General features: G+C 47.3%; 1 non-coding gene across 1 annotated transcript; it reads right to left on the bottom strand.

Annotated features, from left to right (window-relative positions):
- Positions 1–1,971: 1,971 nt before the first annotated feature.
- On the bottom strand, positions 1,972–2,078 carry LOC120668314. Its single transcript, XR_005672406.1, has one exon. It is a non-coding gene; the product is annotated as a small nucleolar RNA R71 (small nucleolar RNA).
- Between the last annotated feature and the right edge of the window lie 3,922 nt (positions 2,079–6,000).

Genomic DNA, 6,000 nt, shown 5'->3' on the forward strand with positions numbered 1-6,000 from the left:
GGCCCACAAACCAGACCAAACCGACCAACCAAGCCCCGGCCTGACCATCTGACATCAGGACCCACCAGGCAGTGTACCAGAGAAGGATAGTGGCCAGTGGTGGGAAGAGGGGGTCGGCTGACCCCCACAAGTCAGCCATTCAGGCTGAGATTTGGCGGGAAGCTTGATCCTATCCTCCTGAAGGCGGTTGATGATGTTTCCATGTTTAGAGATGGCGGGAACCGACCTCTCAAGCTATAAAAGGGTCCTCCTACCACTCTCACCACACACACCACTTGAAGGCCTCTCTCTCTACACTCTCTTGTGACTTATACTCCTTAGGGTAGTGGAGCTAGGCTAGTACTTCATCTCCTTAGCGAATCCAGTCGTCCTCGGGGTCGGCGAGCAATCCTTGGCCTCTGGTATGGTTTTGTATTCCAACTTTCGTTATATTATTCATTCAGAGTTCGTTCTTGGTAATCTTGCTATGTTCGTAGCTTGCTTAGCCTTGATCAGTGCTTATTCAAGTTATAGTAGTTGCTTGCTTAGACCAGATGATCTGGGTAAGGATATCGGTTCGTTGTGCTTTCGGGCTTGCCTTAGCATCTTACCTGTCCATCCGAAGGGTGGGGGACCCGGGGGTGCTAGGGTAGTGACTTCATATGCGGACATGGTGCCCGGGTATGCGGGATCCTTCAGATATGACGGTGCTCCATGGTGTGACTGGGGTAGACCGCAGATGGTGACAACCCTGTTGTTCTGCCGGGAAGCTGCTTCTCGGTTAGCGTACTCGTCGGCGTTCGGGTACTGTGTAGGAGTTCATGCAAAGATGAAACGAGACTGGATGTTCTCCAGTGCGGGTCATTCTCCCCGATGTCCCTAATTTCCCGGCACCTGTAGTTCTAAGCATGTGGCTAATGTAACTTATCTGCTAACATGAATAGTATACTAGAAATCTTTACCTATGCTCCCACTAACCTTAGGATTGCTTGTTTATTCTTTATTCATGAGAGTTGGCTATTCTATGTGTGTCACATTACCCCTGCTTATCATTTATTTATCACTTACCCCTGTATAGTCTGTGGTCTTCATCTTACTTCATATGTGTCATGATTTTGCAACTAAGTAAATAAACTTTACACAACCTAGCCATCCCTTGGGAAAATATAAATAACGATACCCTGAATACTTCCGGGTGAAATGCTACAACGGTATATCCGTGCGATTGCGGATCCCTCTGTAAATGTTAAGACAAACCACACGGCATTTTCGTGGCGCCGTTGCTAGGAACTAACCACTCCTAGTAATGATGCTAAGAAATGACAACAAGCATTTCTGGCGCCGCTGCCGGGGATGGCGCTAGGTGTAAAGTATATTTACAAAGTACATAAACATGGCAATATAAGTAAGAGGTAGCTACTGCTTATACAGGCTAATGTGTTTATCTTTTTGTTTTCTCTTGATTGGATGAAAATAGGGTAGTGTATGTCTGGTTTCTCCTTGCCAACAAATTTTGTTGAAAATCCTGAGAAGCTCGTGAGAAGGGTCAGACCTCGCGTCGTCCCTCCTCCGCTCTCGTAGTCAACAAGTGAACTAGCTTCCCAAGCACCATCAATCACCGAACTCATGGTTGAGAAGACTCTCCGCGACTTCTCCGTCTCCTCAGCTGCCAATGTGGCAACTGGACCCAACGTTGATGTTGGGGACGTGAACTTTGAGCTGAAGTCCAGCCTCGTAAACATGGGTCAGGCTAGCCCATTCTGTGGCAAGCCAAATGAGGACGCTAACGCCCATCTCCAGAACTTCCTGGAGTTATGTAAGACTGTAACCATACGTGGCATTACGGCAGACGCCATCAGGCTCCGCCTGTTTCCTTTCTCCCTCTTGGGGAAAGCGAAATTGTGGTTTTATCAGAACAAGGAAGCCGTCAGCACGTGGGACAAATGTTCCACGGCGTTACTCGCTAAATTCTTCCCGTCGGACAAAACAAATGCCCTGAGTGGAAGAATTTCAAGTTTCCAGCAGACAGGGATGGAATCCATCCCAGAAGCTTGGGAGAGACTACAAGAACACATACTCGCCTGTCCTCATTATGGGATGGATGAGTGGCTCGTGCTCCAAAGCTTCTACAACGGGCTAACAACAACATCTAGAGCCCACCTTGAGGCTGCTGCTGGAGGAGCCTATCTGGACCTTACAATTGCCAAGGCCACAACCTTGATTGAAAAGATGGTCTCCAACCAGTGCTGGAATGAGGAACGTTCCCAGCCCAGAACCAAGGGCGGAATGCATACCATCAAGGAGACGGACATGCTCGCCGCCAAGCTGGACCTCCTAATGAAGATGCTTGACGAAGGGAACCAGAAACAAATACTCGTTCCCGTTCATGCCATGAACTCGTACTTAATGTGTGAGGTTTGTGGTGACGGTGGACACTCAGGGAATGACTGCCCCGAGACCCAAGAAAATGTAGCCTACATCAACAACAACAACACCGGGTTCCGTCCACAAGGAGGCCAGGGGTGGGGTCAAGCACGCCCACCATTCCAAGGAGGAGGTAACAACTTTAACTCAAATTCCAATTCCAATTTCAATTCGAACCAAACCTCCTTAAGAGACCTTGTTTTTGGCCAAGCTAAAATAAATGAATCTTTAAACAAGAAGCTTGCCGCCAATGATAAAATTTTGGAAAGTATACATGCTAAAGTTGAAACTCTTTCTTCCGCTCATAAAAACCAACTAAGTTTCAACAAAATGATAGAAACGCAACTTGCACAAATCGCTGTTGCTGCTCCTTTTTTAGAAAAGATAAATGCGGTGACCACGAGGGGTGGTAAGTCCACTCGTGATCCACCGCATCCTAACCATGCAGAGAAAGCAGCAAGGCCACAAGCAGAGGATGATGAATCTACAGAACAAGATGACTCTAAAGAACCCAAGGAAGAAAATCCATAGAAAACATTCGATACAAGCTTCCTCCCATTTTCCTCTCGGAAACAAAAGATCACCGTGGACGAGCAGTTCACTCATTTTGTTGAGATGATCCAGAAGATACATGTCAACATCCCATTGCTAGACGTGATGCATGTACCAACTTACGCCCGCTACATCAAGGACATCATCAACAACAAGCGACCGCTGCCCACAATGGAGGTTGTCAAGATTACGGAAGAATGTAGCATTGCTATACTCAACCAACCTCCAAAGAAGAAAGAAGACCCGGGATGCCCAACGATCAATTGTTCGATTGGCACTCAACACTTTAGCAATGCCTTGTGTGATCTTGGGGCTAGTGTCAGCGTAATGCCCAAGGTCGTCTTTGACAAACTCAACTTCACGCATCTGACGCCAACACCAATTCACCTCCAGTTAGCAGACTCTTCGGTCCGCTATCCAGAGGGAATCGCTGAAGACGTTCCAGTCAGAGTTCGAGACTACTTCATCCCAGTTGACTTCGTAGTGCTTGACAAGGAAATATCAAAAGAGACACCACTCATCCTTGGGTGACCATTCCTGAGCACGGCCGGAGCACACATCGATGTGGGAGTTGGAGAAATCCGCTTCAACATCAATGGGAAAGAAGAGAAATTTCCGTTCTGGCCCAAGAAGGAACAATGTTCAATGATCAACATTGGGCCAAGAACACAAGAAAAGGCCGAAGTGACCACTTACAATCAAGATCGTACGACCACGTGATTCACAAAGATGACCAAAAACGTGTGGCGTAAGGTCGCTGTTGGCACTCCTTAGCCTATACGAATTACTCCGCAAGCGCACAAAGACCGATGTAGCTTTCACCAGGGAGTATACCTGGGATATCGGATCCAAGGAACGGCAAAGCTTCGTCCAAACCTAGAACTAGTTCAACCGGACCCACCAGGGGAAGAGAGGTAAGTGGGTAGAGGGTCTAATGTCGGTTAGCCAACTCGTTACCCAGAAGAATTGCAACTAAACTATCTTGATCTGCTTCGGCGGTTGGAAGAGGAAGGACTTCAGAAAGGGATGAGAGGGGAGTCCAACAGCAACGTGCAACTACTACTATGAAAACACCCAAATGTGGTGGACTACAAAGGACGGACAGGGCTGTCACCACCTGCCGCCTACCACAACGGTTCTGTGGGGTGGAACACAACCCTATGTAACTAACCAAGTCTAGGCACCACACCTAACACTATCGAGTTACGCACTCCTGCCTCCCGGCAAGATAGAAAGCACTCTCAAATAAGTAGAACTTGCTACTTACACAGACTAGGGATCCCGCAGATTAATGACAGGAAGTAAACAAGTAACTGAAGTAAAGAGAAAGACTAGCGAGATATCGACGGGAGACGAGGAACTTCACTCCGAAGATATTCCATTCCTCTAAGGTGGCTTACAAGATGGAGTAAGGCCGAGAGAACTCGGAACCACTCCTTTACTTTGGCTTTCGCCAAAACTCTCACCACACACTCTCCCTATTCTACTAAGGGGGACTACATCTTGGACTCTTCTCTTCTCCAAATGGTGTGTGCTGAAATGATGGTGGGGGCTTCCTTTTATAGGCCTCCAAGGTGGGTTGCTTAGCTTGTAAGCAAGGCTAAGGTTGCTTAGCTTGTAAGCTAAGCTATGGTTCTCTTGACTTGTAAGCAAAGCTGTGCACGCATGCATGGCGGTTGTAACCTCCACTTGAGGGCTGCACACATGTCAGTGGTAACTCCTTCTAGAAGGCTGCACGCGTGGCGCAACAAGGCCAGGCCGACCGGCCTAGGATCTCCATCAATTTTGTGCCACCTTTCTATGGATGCTCCTGATTGCCTGATGAAGTCGGTTGCTCTAGGGTCGGTCTGAAATGAGGCAGTTAGGGGACGGGTGGCCCGGCCTAGGCCGGCCGGCCTGGGGTTGTCCCCTCTCGGCCCTTCGTTCCACCGACATGTCAATCAACGCTTGTATTTTCCTCCTCATGTCGGTTTAGGATTTGGTTCTGAGTTTGCTCACTGCAGGTGGACCCAACTTGTCAGGGCTCAAGCCTTTCAGTCTTTGTTTGTGCATTTTGTATAAAACCACATTAGATTGGCTTGTATTTGCACTCATGAGCACTCTGACCAAAGACGACCCTGAGTTGCAAGGTGGATAGGCCGGCCGGCCTGGCCTAGGCCGCCCGGCCTGGGTTTTCTCCCATTTTGGCCCAATTTTGTACATGTTGTTCCTGCATTCAAATACTCACCAAAACTCGTGGAACTTGTTAATATAAGTGAATTTGGCATGAATGTGACCTTTGTTTCATGAAATCAGGCGGAGCGTTGGCGGCGAAAATCACCGATATCGACCGCCAACACAGCCCCACAGCCAGACTTTGCTCGCCCCGAGCAATAAGGTTGAAAAAGAGCGAAGCCTGGTTTCATGAACTCAAAGAATACATAAGATTTGTTTCTAAGCTTTCCTCATACCTTGGATTCCGGGTGGCTAACACCTTCACCTTCGAATATTGATCCCCAGAATAACTCGATGTAGAACATGATTCACTTCCTTTTCTCTGTACTTGGAGGTTTTGCAAGATTTTCAAAACAGGAGGCATGCTCTCATCTCTTTCAACTCACTCTTAGTCTCTCATTTTGTGTTTGAACCTCACTAAGGTCTTTCGAGAAAACCTCTCCTATATTTAAATAGGCTTTTGTGTGGCTCAAGGTAAGGATAAACTGCATATCTTCCTCATTTATTTTGCAAGATCAAAGATCTTGTCTTTGAGAGATCATGTCATCTTTAGAACTTGGTCATGTGCATGTGTGTGTGAGGGATGAATGTCCCTGTGAGTGGTGTTTAACTTTGGCTTCTCCATCTTTCCCCGTTGTCCTCTTTTTTTTGCTCGAGTAAGATTGCTGCTCACTTTTTTTTCAGGGGGATGGGGAGCTTTTGGTGGACCACTTTTGATGGACTTTATTAATGAACATGCACAGTAGATGACCAAAGTACTCGATGATCATGACATTTCTCGAAAGGCAATGATGTTTGATCAAGCTCAAAATGTCAAAAGATAGCTATGTG

Source organism: Panicum virgatum, chromosome 3N, assembly GCF_016808335.1.
Source record: "Panicum virgatum strain AP13 chromosome 3N, P.virgatum_v5, whole genome shotgun sequence".
Taxonomy (NCBI): Eukaryota; Viridiplantae; Streptophyta; class Magnoliopsida; order Poales; family Poaceae; genus Panicum; species Panicum virgatum.